Below are 19673 nucleotides of genomic sequence, written 5' to 3'. Positions count from 1 at the left end.
ATGACAGGAGAGAGCAAAATGTGTGACTTGAGCCCTACAGGTACTTATGTGTGTCCAACTCCACTGGTTCTGGTTGTGTGAAATGCTGCTGAAGGCTCTGATGCACTTTCCCAGTTGACTCCTGCAGCAGCCGAAGGTCCCCACCGTGGGCAGCACAGCTGGCCTGCGAGCAAGGACACGGTGATGAGCCGAGGTCCCCGGGCTGGGGAGCTCACATTTGCCACCCCCAACCTGGTCCACCTCCCCAGTCATCGCTTGGTCTAGCAGAGGGAGCTGGCCGATACCCAACGGTGATGTCCATGGTAGGCTCTGATGTTGCCTCTGGTCTCTCTTCTTGGCCCCCCCAGTTCACTGAAGAGGAGAGTGGATATCAGGAGCTGCATGAGGAACACAACCACCCCAAAACCCCACCTGCAGGTCCCTGGACACGGATGCCACCACTGGACCCAACAGTGGAGACAGCTTTGCTCCTGCAAGATGGGATGTGCTCACCTTCCCGGCAGAAAGAGGTGAGAGCCGGGGAGCGCGGCCGCTCGGCACAGCCCCGCGGGGGACGCGGGACGAGGGACAGGGGTGCCCACGTGGAGCAACACGACTCGGTCCAACGACACGTATCCAAACTGGTTTTCTCTCTGTGGGATGCCCCGTCTTTCCTGTTTACTTGTTATGCTGGAAATAGAACAATAAATAATTTATCGCCGATCGGTTGGCGTGCGTCCGACCTGTCAGTTAAGCTGATTTTAACTGGCCAAGTGTCAGGGCAAAAGGCCAGGAACGCTGTGCTAGGGAACAGTCAACACCACAATTATAAGATTAACACCTTGTTTAGTGGTCAGATACTGTCAAGTGGTAAAAGATTGCTCCGATTCGTCTCTATAGAGCATCGCTCACAAATTACCTTATTAAGCAGGATCTTTCTCGCGGTCGGCTCCCTGCACCTGTGTCCTCAGATATTTCCATTCATGGTGGAGAGGAGGCCAGCACTCGGCCGGGGCTGCTGGGGGCTGCGCAGCTGCGGGAGCATTATTCCCTCTTACCATATTTGCATATCAATGAGCCCCTGATTAATATTTAAAGAGCCAGCTGTCCGAGCCACCTATGAAAGAAAAAAAGCTCTGTGAGGTTTTTATTTATTTTTTTTTTTAAGGGATAACACTTACTGCCCTTTATCAAGTATGCTTCATTCCCCCCCCCCCTATTCTTTTATTTAAAAAAAAAAAAAAATGCCGGGAGAAAAAATATGAAACGCCATTAACGAGTTATCAGTGAATGAGTTGTGCGGCTCTCAATGCTTCTCAGTCCTTTTGTGCCATAGTTGCAGCTGCATCGAGCAGGTTTTTAGGGGCAGGAGCCCAGCGCCGACGGGCGCCCATGGGAACTGTATCTGCGGGCAGCTCAGCGTGAGCGCGAGGCCTGGGAAACGGGCAGCGTCCCTGCGGGCGGGCAGGGCAGGGGCTGCCTCTCCTTTACAGGGTGCATTTCCACGCTCCTGGCTTCCCCGGGCTCCTGTCGCGGGGCCGTGGCTGGTGCCGATGTCCCTGCGGTCCCCGCAGCGGCGTTGCGCTTGGTGAGGGATGCCGATGGTGACCCATCAGCGAGAAGGAAGACACAAAGTAATGGCTCGCGCAGGCTAATCAATTGAAATGCCATCAAAAAACTAAGAATTGGTATTTTCAACGCCTCCCCAGCACTATTAATTGCCAGGCGGTTTTGTTTCCAGCCTTAAAAAGCTGTCATTTTAATAGACTATTCTCTTGCCATTTTTTTTCCTTGAGCATTTGTCAATAATCCTCCAACAGCAGCAGCTTTGTTATCCCAACTAATTGGAGTCAAGTAGGGCTGCGAGAAAAGATCGTTCACGACCGAGCCCTGGGAAAAATGCAAAAGGATTTTAATTTTCAATAAAATATGCAGATAAGTAGAAATTAACAGGGGGGAACGGGGTCTGGAGCCTGCGTGAATAATGGTGCTGCTCAGACGATGGCAACTTGAGTGACTTAATGAGGACTCGAGCGGGTCGTTGGCGATGCCGGTGGCTCTGCAGGGCCGGGGGGTGTAGGGACCTGTCCCCTGCACCTGCATGGCTGCCCCCGGGAAATCGATGGCTCGGGGTACTTTTTAGTACTTTAATTGATATTTCTTGGGTGTGGGAGGTGAGCGAGCCGTTTATCTGACCGGTCGTGTGTAGCTGCAGCTGGTGGGGAAATATTTCAGGTCACGCTTTGTTATTTTCATATACAAATGAGGGAAATTTGGGCATCCCTTCGCAGTGGGGATGGGGTCACGGCGGGATGCTGCAGTTCTCACGAGGCCAAGTACGGACGCGCACCCTCTCTGCCTGCGCCGCTGTTCCAGCCCGAGCCCGGCAGTGACCGCCGGCCGCTACGGATGCGGATTTTGGCCGGGATGCCCTGGGCAGGCACAAGTGTTTCTGCCATGCTCCCCTGCCCGTCACTGCGTTTTGGTGGCAGATGGTCTCCTCTGCTGGTGCAGCCTCCAGAGAGGAACCAGACAGCTGGGAGCAGACATAAAAATCCCTCCAGCTTCACTGGATGCACAGAGCTTGGCTGGATTTGCCTCTCCTGGTCCTGCTGCTGGATGCACTGGGACCGGGGGCAGTCGTGCTGAAGGGTGCTGTTTGTAAATGGGTTTTCCAAAGTGATGGGATAAAATATTGCCCAGCGAGGGGCCGTTCAACGCCTCCCACAGCATAGCCCGTACCACGGGAATTCGCCCAGGGCTGGGGGTGGGAAGGGCTGTCCCGCACCCGCATCCCCAGGCTGCTCTCCCAGCTCCTTCGTCCTGGCCCTGGCCCCCTCGGCAGAGGACCGGGTGCTGGAGGGGGACCCTGTGCTGGCAGGGGACCGGGTGCTGGTGCAGGGCAAACAACCCCCGTGCTGCTTGCAGGGTCTCGGCGCCAGCTCCACGCCACCAGCACCGTGCAGAACAGGTCGGTCCTGCCTTTCCCAGCAAGTCAGAGCACTTTTTAGGAGGATTTTGCACAACTAATGCCTCCCAGCAGCCGTGCCCCGTCCCACTGCCATGTGCTGTCCCGCTGGGCACAGAGGGGAGGGGGCCGTACAAAGCCGCACGCAGCCGCCGAGGAGGTGTGGGCAGTTTCCCGAGGGCAGGATGGAGCCGGCTGAAGCGTTGGGGACCCGCTGGCCCCCACGCCAGCCCCCCACCAGAGTTAACAGCCCCTTGGGGAGGGGGACAGCTGAGCCGTCACCTGTTGGAGCTCAGACGCCGCAGCTGCGCCCGGCACCACCCGGCTGCTTTGAACCCGCCGGATTAGGCAGAGGAAAGTGCCACGCACGCACTTGTGCTCCGCATGCCAATGCCTTCCTCCTCCTCCTCCTCCTCCTCCTCCTCCCGGCGCTCTGCTGGCCACGCAGCCGCAGCCTCCCCAACATCTCGTCCGTTCGGCATCTTCCGTGCCAGCTCCTCGCTGCTGGTTTGGGGACAGCCCCGGGGGCGGTGGGTGGCAGCGACCCTTTGGGCCCTGGGGGTTGGAGCCCCGTGAGCCGGCGGCTGCCGCCCCTGCGGAGCCCTGGGTGGGAGCAGCAGGGATCTGCTCTCGGCTGGACCAGGCGCAGCAGTGATGGAGGTAGGAGGACCTCTGGGTGTGGGTCAAAGCACCCTCAGCATTTGGGACACTAAGTTCAGATCTGCTCAGCTTTATCCTTCTTGTCCAAAACAGATAAGGAAATCATAGGAAATCCCAGGGGGGAAAAAAACATTTTTTAACTTTGGGAGAGCCAGAATCTGCCTGTGGACACAGCCCAGTGCCCAACTGCACATTTTTTTTCCACTCCATCTTTTCCCATCATGTTCCCTACTTCCCACCGTAGCACTCCCAGGAGAGGAGCTGGGGTGGTGGGACTCCACTAGCAGCTGGGTGACAGCCCCGGCTCTGCAGATGTCCCCTCTGCGGGGTGGCCGGGGCGGGCTCCTCTTCTGTTGCCTCCTGTCTTGTGCAGCCACTGTGTCTCCAGTTGGGGTGCACTGGGTCCCCCAGTTTGGGTAGGGTGCCCCCAGTTTGGGTACGTGCTGCTCTGTGCTGCTCTCCCCTTCACGGTGACAGTAGAGCGTGGCTTGTGGGTGGCTGCGACGCACGAGGGCGGCTCCGTCTGCCATCACGGCACACGTCGCGGTGATGTTCCCAGCCCGGCAGAGGACAGATGGGGACATCGGGTGGCCGGATTCTCCATTCAACCCGAGTACCACCCCCATCCCTCCCCGTCCCTCCCTTACACACGTGCGTGACACCTCTCTCCTCGCACCTCTATTTTCTCTTGTTTTCTTCAATCCAAAATTCAAGCCCACGGAGACAGACCGGCCCGTACCGCAGCTGCCAGCGGCAGCCAAGCTGTCCCCGTGCCCTCGCTGAGCTCAGCACCACGGCAGGACCAGGACCAAGGCTTGGCCTCGGTCCCCGGGGCTGTGTGTCTTGGAGTGCAGGATTTACCCTCTGCTTTTAAAAGCAGAGATGGAATGGTTTGGGTCTGGTTTGGTTTTTTTTTTTTTAAAAAAAAAAAAGCTTTCTTCCCACTACTGTACTTTTTAAATTACCCACTTTCGGTATCTGCTCCCCACGCTCATGCTTTTGGTCTATTTAAGAGCAAGAGTGTAACATTAAGGTGATTTATAGCAATCTCTGGAGTGGAAGGGCAGAGACTTGGGTATTTTTTTCCTTTTCCTCAGGTGAAAGAAAACCTCGAACGTTAACTCACGAGACATTACAACGACTGCTCCGTCAATCCTTGATTTACGAGCTCAAATTTATGAGTTAAAAATTATTATTCCACTCGCATATATTTTTTCCCTTGGCCGTTTTAGTGCTTGTGAAAGGTGAGGGCTTTGACAGCTCCTGGAAACAAAAGCCTTTAATATCTCCCCGAGCGAGGCTCTCCCAGGCAAGAAGAGAGATGCCAGGAGGGCTTTTCCTCCCTGCTCCAGATATTAGTCACTCCAGGCCGGTCTTAACCAAACAGAGCAGAAAGTTTGCTTGAGATAAGCCAGGACTAATTAGCAAAGTCTGTTCTTGGTGCCTGGGGAGTCCCCTGGGATTATCCTCAGTGGCCAGATCAGCGCCGGGCTGGAGGGTGAGGCTGGGTGTGGAGGATGCCCATCACCTCCGACGTTTGTGGACCCTTCCCAAATTTTTGTGGACACCTCCAGACTCGTTGGCGGGGACACGAGGGGACTCGGGCTGTGTGCCGCGCGGCCGTGACGGGTCGCCCTCCTCCGGGGTTGCTCTGGGATTACTTTTAATCGCTTTGGTGAAGTACCTCCCCCCTCCTCCATCCCCCGAGTGACACCAATGTTTTGGGCCTAAACTAAACTGGCAGCAGTCTTTAAAATATAACATGCGTGAAATACCAGGGAGCAAAAAATATCCTCTTTAAAGCATATGTCGCGCAGTGGCTTAGAGAGCCAGGGGATTAAAACCTTAGCGGAGCTTGGGAAATAATACCAGAGCCCCTGCTGCACTTCATTAAAGTACATTTTTGATGCAGCTTGCCTTATTCAATAACAATTTAGTTGACCAAAAACTGAATCGAAAGGGACAGACAACTGTGTAGCATTTTGTTGCATTTTCATTTTCAGCATTTTTTCATGTCAATTTGCCATCTGCTGCCCCAGCGGCTGGAAGTGCTCTGCCAGGGGCAAGGCTGAGCCCGTCTCGAAGTGGTGGAGGGTTTGTGTGTATGTGTGTGTGTGTCCCCCAAAAAATTAGATGGAGTTGGGGTCAGGCTGGTGCCCCCACGGGGTCGGCTGGGCTGGGTGCTGGGGCTCGCCACCATGCCCACCTCCCCATCAGCTTCTCTGCTCAACCCACAGCCGTAAGCCCCACTCGTGAGTCCTAAAAGCTTGCTCTGGCCACACTTGGATGGGGTGAGCGTCTTGGGTTTCCCCTCCATCCCCACCTGTTGGGACTTAAGCCCGATGTCCGCGGTCACGGCAAAGCCCAAATGGCTTCAAAGCCAGCGATGGGTGCAGGAGTCTGCGGGGTGGACGAGGCTTTGCCACCGTGGCCAGCGTTGCAGCGGGGATGGTGGGTTGGCTTCTGGTTTTCCTGGCCACGAAAATGAAATGTGCGTTTTTAGGTGGTTTGAATGGCAAAGCAGAAGGGAAGAGTTTCAATGACCTCGGCTGCTTCCTGGGGAAATTCCCATTTTGAGGAAAAAGGTGTTTTTCTGTTGGAAAACATGCTTGGAAGGAGAAGGAGCAAGGGTGCCTCGGTCTGCGCCTTACCCCCAGGAGGGACTTCAGATGGTCCTGGTGTAAATCTCTCACAGAGGACATTTCGTGGTGCGGGGGGCCGGAAACCCACGGCTCGGGGACAGCGTTACTGACACAGGGAAACTCCAGCAGCTCTGAATATATTTGTGTTTGGTATTTCCAAAACCCTTGAAGGCAGTACGCCGCGTTATGGAAAGTTCATTGGGAGAAAGGAGCCAATTTCAGCCTGGAAGGGCACGAAACGGCCGCTCAGATGGTATCTAATTGTTTTCATCTCCTTCCTCCGCCCGCTCCTAAAGTCGGGCGGATTTTTCTTCCCACAAATTGGCTCAAAAAGAAAAAAAAATTGATCCCAGGTTGAGATTTTTGTATTTCAAGTATTTGGGGTGTGTTTCTCTTTAGCACAGAGGGAATGTTGCAGCCGGGCAGCCGAGGGCCTGGCTCTATTTAATATTCCCCTCTCCAACTCAAGCGGTGTAAAGACGACACGACCGGGCACGGTGGCAGGAGGCACCGTGCGGTGGGGGGACGGGGTATGGGGGGAGATCCCCAGCACCTCTCCTTGGCCTGAGTCCGTATGAGGCTAAACTGCCTTAGGGTGCATGTTTTCGGGTGCAGAGCCCCTTCCGTGCCCCTAGTCCGCCTGCCCATGGGTAGACCAGGTGCCCCACTCTGTGCCGCCCACCTCCTTTAAGGCGGGCACAAGGAGTTCAAGGAGAGCAAGCACCAAGGGCTGTTAAACACACCGAGGTGTTCTCCAGCTTCGGGTTGTTCTCCAGTCTCTGACCATGTCTGTTCCCTCCTGGTGCTCCAATGGTATCTGTCCATCAAAGACCAGACACCGAACTAGAGGGATGCTTGGGATCCAGCCAAGTCCTTACATTCTCCTCCATCTACACAGCCCACGCATCACATAGACCTCTCTTGGCCATAGCCCCCCTTGTGCCAGGTGAGCTGGGGAGCAGGACACAGTTATGGGTCACACGAAGACATCAGTGATGCTCCTGAGGTCAAGCGAGAGCAGGAGGGGTCCCAGGGGAGCCGGGCAGCCAGGTCCAAATATGGATCCACCATGTGCATCTTCTCCAGGAGCAGCCGGCCAATGTTCCCACAGCGTGTGTCACGGTTCCCTGAATAACCAAGGCGTTCATACAAACAAAACAAAGAAACCCTCCGTCTCTCCGGAGACAAGTCACAAACAGAGAACCAGGCCAGGCCCATTGATGGAGCTGGACACAGTGAATCACTCAACCAGCTGTAGTTTAAGCAATTTGGGTCAAATATGCACCCTGGCGTCACGCCACCGACTTATCTTGCATTTCACTTGTTGTACCTCAGCTCAGGGTTTGCCTTGCAGTTGCTTTTAGTTAACGGTAAAGTCTTCGGGGTTGAAGGTGGGTACCTGCTTATGCAGAGTTACCTAAGGAATCTGCTGTGTTGGTTTTATTCCTATTTATTATTATGTCAGTTTTATTCCTGGCTAATTTTTTACTGCAGCCGAACACAAAGGACAGCAAGAATAGTATTAGCAACGAGCTTTACTGAGCTATTAATGTTCCCCGTGGGTGCAGAGTGAACTTAGACACTCAACAAGTGTATAAACGGGTCCATAAAACGTGCCCAGGGTATCCCAGCGGCGCAGCACCGAGGGGCTGCGGGGAGATTAGCCCACCTCCGTGCGCAGGCAGGGGCCTGAAGCCGAGGGCTCGGTGCAGCTTAGCGAGGCTGGGCCCAGGGGACCTGTCTCCAGGATTACATCAGTAGCATGAGGATGCTGAGTGTACTGTCTGGGAATCTAGAAGACGAGGGGGTTTTTTCTTTGAGATTATGTATATGATAAAATATGTTCTTCTGCCTCTCGGGCCGCCTGCAAAAGGGGCTGTGCTGCAAAAGTGACGTCGCCTGATTTTCCAGCACCTGGCAGATGGCAGCTCTGTGTGCCGAGGCAGCCGCGGGGCAGGGCTGGGGCACGCTCCCCTTCTCCGCATCCCTGCCCGGTTTGGTACCTGGCGTTGCTGCGGGCAGAGACGGCGTGGCCGCTCTGCCCTGGGCGGGGAGGTGTGTGCGCTGCTGTCTGCTGCTAAATGGGGTCAAAACCACCCTGCTCGGGTTCATTGAGCCGCTGTGCTCTGCTGCTCCGGGGATGTGCCGGGGGTCCCGCGCCCTCGGGGACTGTTCCACAGCTATGGCAGGGGCTGGCGTGCAACGGAGATGCTTGGCCAGCTCTACACGCGCGGGTCCCACTGTGAGGATGCTCTGAACAGTAAGAAGCTCAGCCAGGGTGGCTTTATCCACGTTGTCTGTATCTCCTTAGCGCTGCTCGTGCTGTTTGGGCGATGCTTTAAGCAGCTGTGGGATGCAGCTTTGTATGGCAATAAAACCTGGCGTTTCCAAGCATTCCTGACAGGGGATTTTACCCCAAAAGAGAGAGCGAGGTGGGAGAAAGAGCAGAGGGGGTGCAGCTGGGAGACCCCCCGAGGCTGCGGGGGCAGCTGGCGCTCAGCCCCACTCCTGCTAAGGACTGGGGGAGTGAGCAGGAGCCCCATGGGGACGGGCGAGCGCTGGGAGGGGGAAGGCAGAGCAGGATTTTGCTTATCAGCTCTACGCTGGCTCCCATGTGCAATGCAGGAGCAAAAATGGGGGGAAGAGAGCAGGCCAGGGGCTTTCCCTTCGGGGACAAGCTGCTTTGCACAAGTGTTTGCTAGCGGGCTGGGGGGAGGCAAAGAGGATCCAGTTCCTAAACTGGAGGCTAGCTGGAAAATGGAAGTCTGCCCCCGGGCAGCTGGGGATTAGCCGTGGGGATCTGTGGAAGGGGGTAAAACGTTGGGCTTCCTTCGGTCAAGATCACAGGGACATAGTTGAGCGCCGGCCAATGCATCTCGCAGGCCAGCGCTCCGCAGACAGACTCCACCTCCCGAAACAACCGCATTGCATCGGGCTTGGCAGCCCTGCTCCATCTGGCAGCCCCCTCCTGAACAGACTCAAAACTGAGCTCATACATAGCCAGAATAACCTCTCGTCCCAGGAGGGGACAAGAGGAGGGCAGCAGGACCCACATCATTTTTGGTGTTGGCGTTGGGTCCGTCCCACAGGTGCAACACCCTCGGGAGCACCCAAATGGGTGGGAGGAGGGGGACTGAGCTGAGCATCACCCTCACCCTTGGGTGCAGAGCTCAAGGAGACCCTAGCCATGACCCTTAATCTCTTTCACAGGCCTTTCTGGATGGAGGAGGGAAATGGGGACAACTCCTTGTCCCCGTTCCTGACCCAGCCTTGGCGCCTGCCGAGCCCGGCCAGGGCTTTTGGCTGGTGGGGAGGAATGCTCGGGGGAACTGGTTTTTCCAACCAGCATTGCTGGCCAGCTGAGCCCGGGGTGTGCTGAGGAGTGCAGCTTCTTTAAAAGCCCCCCAAATTTGCTCCGATTCAACATTTCAGCAAGAAACTGAAATTTTAGTCTGGGGGAAAAAACAGAATTAAAATGTCAATGGGGATCTTTAGTAAATCATTCAGATCCTCCATCCTCCCCAAGTACAGAGGAGGCTGGAGTTGCTCCAAAACTGCAGTTTAAACCAAAAGACGCTAAAACAAACAAACAAAAAACCCCCACTTGGCCGTGTTTTTCGTCGTCCCCTTCCCCCTCCTTTTTGATCGTCTCTGTCTTGTACAACCCTGGTATAGGCAGATAACTGAGGATTTCACCCATCTTTTCAAAGTAGCGTAGAGGAAGAAAGCAGCCTTTGTAAAGGGGTTTCTGAAGTTCTCTGTTCTGGGAAGGTTGGAAATAGCACAAAAACATCCTTTCTCACTATATTGTGTCACTTCCAGCTCTAAGCTCCACCATGACCCAGATGTTTAGATGCTGATGCTGAAAAGGAAAATAAGAGGCATGGCGAGAAAGCCAGGAGAGCGGGGATGCTGTGTGAAGTTTGCTTCTAGAAACCTGCACTGCTTTGGGTACGGTGTCTTTCTTTTCAAAGCAGGGAAGAGAATTAGAGAAGGAGACTCAGACATTGTGAATTAATACCTTAATTCAGTAGGTATAGCGATGGCTATAGTGATGTCCAACTGCACATCTCCTTACGGGCAACCATATAGTTTAGCTTTAAGACAATATGCATGTTCAGCCTCGAACGTATTCAGGGTTTGGTACTCTCAAGGATTTTTTTTTTCTGCCTTTTGATCTGATTCTCCCTTTTTCACCACATTGCTCCCAAGTTTTCCCAACCTTGGGACAATTATTGGTGTGAGTTCATCAGTCTGCTTTTAAAATTAGCTTTATTCAGAAGGGGGAGGGACCTCCTTAGGCGGATGTATGGAATAACTCTGTTATTACCTAATTGATTGGACAAGGAAAGTTAAGTGTGAAACTCTTCTTTATTGTCCGTATCCTCTCTCTCATTATCCCGTCTCAGCAAGAACATCTCCAAATGTCCGGTCCCTAGTCCCTCTCTAATTGTTCTGCCTCAGCGAGCACTTCTCCAAATGTCCAAGCTGCTAATCCGTCCCTTCCAGAGGGGTCTCGGCGTGGGGTTTCGCAGTCAGCTTGAGCCGAGCAAAGTCCACGCTGATGTGGGAAGGGGGTGACCCCCCACCTCTCCTGGCCCACGCGTCCCCTCTTGTGCCGGCATCGGTGTCCATCCAGCTGCCGGGACGTGTGTCCAGCTGGATTCTGTGCTGGAGAGAGGGGCCGGGACCAGACCGAGTGCACCCAGATGTCGATGGCAGGGGGGAGGCTGCAGCACCGCTGTCCCCCCACCCTGCCAGCTGTCCTGGGCAGAGGGATGTTAGGAGGGGTCAAGGCACCGTCTCCCACCCGTCCCAAACTCGCTGCTGCCAGAGCACAGGTTGTCCTGGCCAAACCCCGGAGCAGGAGGTGGGAGCTGAACTCGTCTCTGCTCTGGCAGGCAGAGGAGCGAGACGAACTGCTCCGGCGCTGACTTTTCGGAGCCTGAGCCCTGGCTCTCGCCGCACGCCTGGCTACGGGCTCGTCCCAGCGGCGGGGCTCTGCAGCCACCGCTGCGGAGGGGAGAGGGGACGTTTCCGTCCTGCACTCTCCTGCCTTCTCTGAGGGGTTAGGGCAGAGAGCGGGATGCTTTAAAAACAAAGCCTCGAGTCTGCAAAGGTTGTGCTGCTGGAGCGACAAAGCTGATTCACCGTCTGTGGTGGCAGGCAGCCACGGAGCAGCAAACCATATGGTGGAGCTGGGTGGGAGGAGGAGCTGGGCTCCGTGCTCGCCCGCAGACCCCGGGAATATGTCATGCGAGGGTCCCCGGGTGCCCCGTGCAGGATGACCTGCCCGGGGAGCCTGCACGTCCTTGCCCCGTGGTCAGCCTTCGGCTCAGAGCCAGTCCCCGGAGCACGAGCGGTGGTCGTTGCTTTGGAGGGACGGGCGGTGGGTCAGTGGTTGCAGGGGACATCCCGCTGCCCGGCTCCTCCACAAGCTGCCTGCGGGCGGGTGGATGGGTGCAGCATTGGAGGCTTGGCTGGGCAGGAGAGGACACCCCCACCACCGCCCCGGCCGTGCTCGTGTCTGCCGGTCCCCGCCATCAACGCTGTCCCCAAGCACCCTCCTCGCCGCCCGACCTCCGCGCTTCGCCAAACTGGAGGGCGGTCCAAGACCCGCACGGTTTCTCCCCATCCCCACTCCCACCCTCCCTTTCCCCGCTCGTGCCTAATTCAATTTGCTTCTCCCGAAACAGCTCCCCATAGCTTGACCATTAACAAATGGAGTTGGCCAGAGGCCTCGGTGACCATTTGCATGCTAAACCTGCTGCCACCGCTGCCTGCCAGCCGGGCCCCGGGCACCCGCGAGCCGCGCCGGCGCTGCCAGCATCCCGCTTTCGGCGCGCCGCGGAGAGCTGCCAAATCGCAGCGGCGCTGGTGCCAATTCAGAGAGAAAGGGGCGAGGGAGCCGCACACAAAGAGCGGTTTATAGCCCGGCCGGGCACCTGACACGGGGAGGAGGGAGGGCTGAGACGTGCTTAGCCCTGATAATCCCCAGTTTGAGTTTAATATATTATTTTTTTTTTTTAATCAAAAGCACAGCAACAGCTGGGGCTGAGGCTTTCCAGGAGATGAACTCATGAACAACTGTTCAAAATAACTTTATTTGTACTGCTATTAGATCAGTCCACTGGGGAGCAACCAATTATTTTTGATTACTCGAGGCAGATAGGGCTGGGGTAGAGCCGAAAACCACGCGCCGCAAGGCATCAAGGGCACCTCATGGCTTGGGCTGTCCTGCTCCCTGGCAGGTCACGGGCACCCAGCACCCATGGGAGCCCCCAGCACCCATATGAGCCCCCAGCACCCATCCGAGCTCCCTCCACGGTGCCAAGGGATCGTGCTGGGGGAAGCACAGCAGGTTGGGGGTTTTTGCACGGGGTTTCGCAGGCGTGCGCCGTGCGGGTGCGCAGGAGGCAGCAGGCACTCTGCGGGCAGGCCGTGGGGATCTTTGCAGGCAGATGCATGCCACTTCTGCCTAAAAAACAATTAACAGTGATGCTGCAGAGCTAATTAGCCTGTCCGAGGTTGGTCTGTCCGTCTTGTTCATAAGACCCCGAGCCGGCGTGGCATCAGCACAGGGAATGGCCTCAGCACATCAGCGTCGCGGGCAGCACGGGTGCCCTGTGCCCCTGCCCGGGGGAGCATCGCAGGAGCCTGGGCAGGGCAGTGCCCGCTCGCTCGCCCCGTTCCCATCCCACAGACCGGCCTTAAAGCGCGCTCAGTCAGCTGAGGCCAGCTCTGAACATTTTTGCTTTCCAGCATGACATCAAGCAAACCTGAGTGTGAGATCTGTTAGCCAGCAGGATAATCTCCCGAGGGAAAGAAAGGTGGAAGCTAAAACACTAAAAACTGGGCTGCAGGGAACAGCCTGCACTGGCCAGGAGACAGACTGCATGATCTAATAGGTCTTTTCCATTTCTCGCTCCTGTGATTCAAGAAGTCTTGTCGCTAGGGATTTTTTAAAAATAGACTGGATGAAACAGAAGACGGTGGATGTAGGGATCAGTCCTGCCTTGGCTGGGAGGCAGGTTGGTCTAACAGGACTTTTCCATCGTGCTGTCCCATGATTAATCAAGACAAGAAAAGAAAAGAAAAAGGAAATTGATAAACACAATAGTAATTCCATCCAGGGTTTGCCTTAGTCAGGTTATTATAATCCTGACATCATGTCTTGAAAAGAAGACTGGAAATAAATCTCTAGTAGATAGTATCTGCTTGCTGGGGATGGAGAGGTGCCCCAGGCTGCCAGGGGCAGGAGGAGTTAATGCCTTTGGTGCTCCCCTCCCCAAAAAGCTGCTTCTCCCAATTTTGCCGGGTCTCACACCAGCAATGTGGCTTCCAAGGAGACCTCGCACCTCGCCTGTGCTCCTCAGCCCTTCCTACTAAAATCACTCACCCCTGAAAAAAGCATTTTCTGAAGGCATCTCGAGGTGGCTGGGAAGTTTATTTCCTGCCAGGTCATTTAATCGCAGAATCGTATAGGTTGGAAAAGACCTTTAAGATCATCGAGTCCAACCGTAAACCTAACACTACCAAGCCCACCACTACACCATGGCCCTAAGCACCTCATCCAAACGGCTTTTAAATCCCTCCAGGGATGGCGACTCCACCACTGCCCTGGGCAGCCTGGTCCAGTGCTTGAGAACCCTTCCAGTGAAGTAAAATTTCCTCATATCCAGTCTAAACCTCCCCTGGCACAACTGGAGGCCATTTCCTCTCCTCCTATCGCTTGTTACCTGGGAGAAGAGACCGACCCCACCTCTCCACACCCTCCTGTCAGGAGGCCGGGAGGTTTGGGTTTGCCTTCAGCTGTGGGGGTGTGCAGTCTCCAGACAGCGGTGGTCTCCCAGTGGGTGCTCCACCGCTGGGTCCACGTGGGAGCGGGTCCTCGCCCGCACTGCGAGCTCTCCGGGAAAAGCTCGGATTGGGACCAGCCTGAGCTACAGCTATTCCCGGTGGCCCCGCGCTCTGGAGGTGCAGCTCAGGTGAGACAGGATGTCTACATGATGCAAATCAGGATTTTTTTCTGTCCCTTTGGCCTTTTTGGACGCTGCTGTGGATAGGTGTGAAAGACATGAGCAAGGTCGCTCAGAAATGTGTCTTGCCGGCAGAACCCTCTCCAGCCCTCACTGACGGCGCTGGGAACTCAGAAATTGCCATTTCAGGGAGGCAAATGAAATATTCTCCCTTTTTTTCCTTAAATGGTCTCCACTAATGGAAGGTCTCAGTCTGGAATTGATTTGACTCCAGTCACCAGAGCTGCCGCTACCGGGGATTTCGTAAGAGTCCGCAAGGCCTTTAATCTTTTCCTCTACAAATAGGTATGATGTAAAACCCAAATCCTGACCACCTCGTGGTTAGGAGTCTTGTGGCACTTGCAGCCGGAGCCAGGAGCGCGAGCCCTGGGGTCCTGGCCGAACTCCAGCCGGGGAATTTGCGTTCTGTCTCCGTGTCCCCCGCAGCTTCGTCCGTGGAAATCGGAGCTGCTCCCGTCCAGCCCCGGCTGCTCCCGCCGCACCACGGCACTCGCTGAAACACCCGCTGCACCCCGTCCCGGGGAAAGATGCGTTGCAGGGGCAGGGCTTGCTTTTTTGCTCCTTTAGTTTCTTTAACAAGCGATTTTTTGCCTGTGAGCACACGCTCCACTGCTTTTCCGCAAGCAGCCCCTGCGCTGCCTTCCTGCCCTCCCAGGGCTGCTGCTCGTCGCTCCGATGCAAAATCCCAAAGAAAATCCCACCTGTGAAGGAGAAATCCAGAGGAAGGCACAGAGCTCTGCTGCACCCTCCAAAGCTCTGACCATCTCCAGCCCAGGAAATTCCCCGGCTACATTCGGACCCAGCGCAAGACTGAGTGTTTCTGGGTCGAAACACGTAAAAAAAAGTATTGCAATATTCAGAGAGCAAAAGTTTGACTGTTGCACCCAGCAGTTCTCACGCAGCATCTCTCTGCAGCCTTAGCAGATGGAATAGATATTAATTTTTTTTTATTTTTAAAACAGCGGCCCAGTTGCTCACTCCAGCAAAGGTCGCGATGCAGAGGTAGGCTATCATGGCATCGTTAAAAATCCTCCGTCACGCGTCCCCCCGTCACGATCTGCAGGAGACAGTGCCCTCTAGTGCAGCCCGGCCCCCCCGGCCCCCCGACCCCTTTAGCACCATGAAATCGGCAGCTTAACCGGCAGGGCCACGTGGGTGGCAGACCCCTGCCCGCACGCCCCGGCTGGCAGCACCCTCACCTGCTGTCTGGATTTTCGTTTTTTTTTAAAAAATAAGGATCCTCAGCATCACACCGAATTTTTTATTTCACCCTCCCGCTGCTGGGTGTAATCCTGACCCCGCTGCAGCCGGCACGGGTGTTTTGGCCTGGCTAAAGCACCCGCTGGGGACCCCCCGCCCCGGTGATGGGCTCTCACGTTTTGGGGCTGCTCCGGGTGCTCAGGGCTGTTTCTCGTTCAGGAATGCCTTTGCACGGGGCTGCCCTGGGGTGCAGGCGGGGTATCGCAGAGCAGCCTGGCACCGCGGGCGTTCCTGCCCACCGACACGGCCCCTCCAGTTGCTTCTGACACTTTGGTCCCTCCTTTGCCTTTCAGGGAGAGGGAAGGTGGTTTTCATGGCCAGGGATATCACCGGGAAAGCACTGAAATGCCACACGGTGATACTACTGGAGACCAGGCTCAGGCTACGCAGCGATCAAGCGGCTCTGGACGGGTGGGAGATGCCTTCTTCAGATGCCAGCGTCCAGCCCCACCAGCACTGAGGACACAGCTCCTGTCTCCCCACCTCTCTCCTCAGGGTCTAGGGTCCCACCAGCCCTCATGCAGGTAAGGACCTTCAGCGATCCCTGAGACCGTGACGGGAACCCGGGGCTGCTCCTGCCGGCTGGTTTCAGGGCAGCGGGACAAGGAGAGGTGGCCAGGGACGGGTTTGCAGGTGGAGAAGCATCCAGGAAGCCACTGGGACACATTTGGCTGGTCTGAACCTGACGTGGTAAGAGCTGAGAAGAGCCCGTCCTGCCCAGGTGCGGAGAGGAGGAGAGCTGCTGGCCGGCACACGAGAGGTACGGGGGAGCACGGCGGTGGGACCGGGTGGGATTCCCCGGCTCCTCACGTCAGAGCTTTGCCATGATCCTCTTCACAAATCAATCAAGGCTCATTTTAAATTCCATTAAGGTTTCTGCTCTTTCCAGCTCTCTCAGGAGGCCTCTCTGAGGATGATTAGAAACCCTCTTCTATTTTCCAGCCTAAGTATATTCATGGACAGTGTTTTCCTTCTCTCTTCTCATGCCAACGCTGGAGTTTAACCAGCTCTTTCCTGCTCATCAGTGTTTGTAGGTAGCGATCCTACCCCGTCTCGGACTTCATTTCCCTGGGCACGACACCCCAAGGTCTCTGGTCTTCCCCAGCAGGTCCCACCATGGCTCAGGAAGGATGGGGAACATACATCGTTCTGGGTGATGCCTGGAGATGTCGGGGAGTGTCAGTCTCGGGTGTTATCCCTGCTGGCCACCCCTGCAGGGAATTTCCATCTGCCCATTGCTGATGGGGTTTTTTCCCCACTTTTGTGCCTGCAGCTTTCTCGGAGGACAAGGAGGACGAGATGGACGAGGTCTGTGGTGTACCGCAGCCTGCACAGTCGTGGAGCAAGTCATGGCCCCCCCTTCTTCGGGCTTGGGCTCTACTGGGTGCCCCATTACCTGCCCTCAGTCTCTCCAAACTCACAGCTGCTAGGACACTGGCCCGGTGAACTGTGAGCATCCCTGGATGATGCTACAACTTTACGAGCATTTAATTAATTACACCTCTCAGTAGCACTGCCCGCCTTACTTCACTTCTCTAGCTCCAAGTCTTGCCTGGGGATGAGAAGGGACGTGGCCGTCTGTCCAGGACCGCCAGGCACCCACGGCCACCCCAGGCTGCACCGTCCTGCTCACTGCGGGGCTTTCACAATAACCTCAGCCAAACAACATTATATTCTGCTGAGGAAAAGTCTGCGTTTTCTGCCTAGCTCTCTATTAAAGCAGTCTGGAAGTGGGGACTGAACGCTCCCGGCGTGGCACGAGCATGATGCAGAAGTAAGTCCCTTTGCCAGAGCATCCCTCTGCTCTCCTACCTGGGGATGACGGAGGCGGGGAGGTCTCCAGGAGGGATGTAGATGCAGATGTTTAATAACACCGGGACACGGGCAGGGTCATTAGCGTTCGCGGCTATCGGCGGCGTTTAACCACGCACACGTTTATTTTCCTTGGCTCTGACAGAGAAATGTGCTCCTTGAGGACTTTTCATTAAGCAAAAAATTTATGAGGGAGGATGAAAATTGTGTTTTACTGTCTGAGGTCTCGGTCAGTGCTGTTTCTTCAGACATTTTAGTAATTCATCTTGGCAAGGACTGAGAAAATCTCTCCAGTGAAACAAAAAATTTAACTTCCACATTTGGAGTCGGTTGCATCGGCTGGTTCCATCCCCAGCATGGACCGATGCCCAGAGCAACGACCTGATCCCCTGGGGATTCAAAACAAAAGCGAAACACCTCACAATTTATGTCCAGTGAAAAATAACGTGTACATGATGTAAAGTGTTATTGGGATTTGATGCTAATTTTAGTGGTCACCTTGGCTGCGTTTGAGGAAGTTGCCGGTGCTGCCAAGAGCAAATTTACCTGATGATGAATGAGGAATCGGAATATAAAATAAATAAATATCAGCAACACCTTTTTTTTCCTTCTTTTTTGGCAGATCGGTGTCATCCAAGGTCACACATTTGTGCAGTAGGAGAACTACTGCCAGAGCTTAGCGCTTTAAAATCATGTTTAAGTAAAGAGCAGCATCCTTAAGTGCTGGATTTAAAAAGAAAGACTAGAGTAAACTCTCACAAAAATTCTTGCCCATTGGTTACATTTTCATGTTGGCATTAATCTTCCCTCCTTGTGCTCAGGCTTGTAAGAAGCTTGCCGTGAACTTCTGCAAAAATTCCTTGTTTTTCTCCTCGAAACCAGGCCTGAAAACTCCCATGCCGGGTACCGACTGCTCTATATTTGACTTTTTTTCCTCCTGTTCATGGAAAAACTTTTGAAAAGTTGTGCTCTGAGATGGAGAAGAAGGAGGATTTTTTGACAAAACGCAACAAAGCTCAACAAGCAGGAAGATCTTTTGTTTCCATCAGCAGTTTTTGGAGAGTGGGAACGGTTCCTGGCCAACTCTCAGCATAAACTCGAGCCAGGCTCTGCTCGAAGGGAGGCAGAAGCTCCCCATGGAGAAGCTCATCCCAGAACGGCCCCAGGCAGGGGGTCGTCTCCGCTTCCCTCTGAAGCACGCTGGCCATCGTCAGAGGACGGATACCGGACCACAAGCCTGGGGGAAATACAGCCATTCCCACATTTTTATGATTTCTTTTAATTACTCCAGGCGGGAGTTGAGAAGGAATAAGTGTGTTCAGGCTCATGGCACTGCAGCGATGGGAAGCAAAGCATCGGATGCTCGTTTCTCCATGGGCTTCCCAAAAATCTGACGCAAACCCTCTGCAAGTTAAATCTGCAAAACAGCTCGGGAGCAAAATGGGCAGGAGCCCTCCTGAAGTGACCCCGGGTCCCGCGGGCTCAGAGGGCAGCAAGTGTCAGTGCCTGCCTTTCCAAGCTGTTGCTAATTACTGAAAGCATTTTATAAAAAAAAAAAAAAAAAAGGAAGTTCCCCCGTTAAAAACCACAAGTTTTATTTGCATGTAATACCAGCCATTCTGCGGTTTTAGAGATGGCCTTTAAAGATTTGGGGGTTATTTCATTTTATATTCCCCCCCCCCAAAAGAGGATGCGGAAAGGAGATGTGTAAGGTTACAGAAATAACACAACCTACAAGGGGAGGCGGACGGAAAGTTTGCGTTACATTAAACAGGAGGGACGGGACACAGCTGAATTTATAGCAAACCTCAGAAAAAATGATAAATGGAAGCTGTAATTTTTATTGGGGAGGGGGGGCAGATCACGGGTGAGGGAACAAAATAATAAAAAAAGCATAAATTAGAAACGTGGCTTGACGGTTGGGAGTAGAAAGCGTTTGGCTCATATATAATGTGAGTTTCTTCTGGAACATGATCCAGAGCAGTGCATGGAAACTACCTGCAAAAAGATTTTCTATTAAGTCATGTTTAGGGTGAACTTTCTCTATCACGGTTCCGTCAACCGATGCCCCGAGCGGGGGGGCTGCGCTTTGCTTCCCACCGCTCCCAAACCGGTCCTGCAGCACCCGCCCGCGCTCGGCTGTCCTGCGCGGAGCTGCTCCGGGTTAACCTGCCCAGATATTTAATACACACAGGATGAAATTCATCGTGCAGGGCCAGTGCACAATTTAAGCCCAATACGAGCCTGGCGAGACGCTCTGTATTCCTCCTAGTGGCTTTAGGAGAGGTTTTGCTGGCTGTCGGGCAGCTGCCT

The 19673-nt window shown here is 54.7% G+C and overlaps 1 long non-coding RNA gene across 3 annotated transcripts; it reads left to right on the top strand.

Annotated features, from left to right (window-relative positions):
- The first annotated feature begins 301 nt into the window (after positions 1 to 301).
- On the top strand, positions 302 to 18629 carry LOC140658998 (uncharacterized). 3 transcript variants are annotated; one of them, XR_012044943.1, is made up of 4 exons: positions 302 to 509; positions 15842 to 16072; positions 16822 to 17322; positions 18243 to 18629. It is a non-coding gene; the product is annotated as an uncharacterized lncRNA (long non-coding RNA). The 3 variants fall into 3 exon arrangements; XR_012044942.1 differs by lacking the exon at positions 18243 to 18629 and adding an exon at positions 15251 to 15290 and having other exon boundaries at positions 16822 to 17945; XR_012044941.1 differs by lacking the exon at positions 18243 to 18629 and having other exon boundaries at positions 16822 to 17945.
- The last annotated feature ends 1044 nt before the right edge of the window (positions 18630 to 19673 follow it).

Source organism: Ciconia boyciana, chromosome 13 (genome assembly GCF_034638445.1).
Source record: "Ciconia boyciana chromosome 13, ASM3463844v1, whole genome shotgun sequence".
Lineage (NCBI taxonomy): Eukaryota > Metazoa > Chordata > Aves > Ciconiiformes > Ciconiidae > Ciconia > Ciconia boyciana.
Note: the sequence above shows the minus strand (reverse complement) of the source record. Positions and strands in the feature narration are given on the sequence as shown.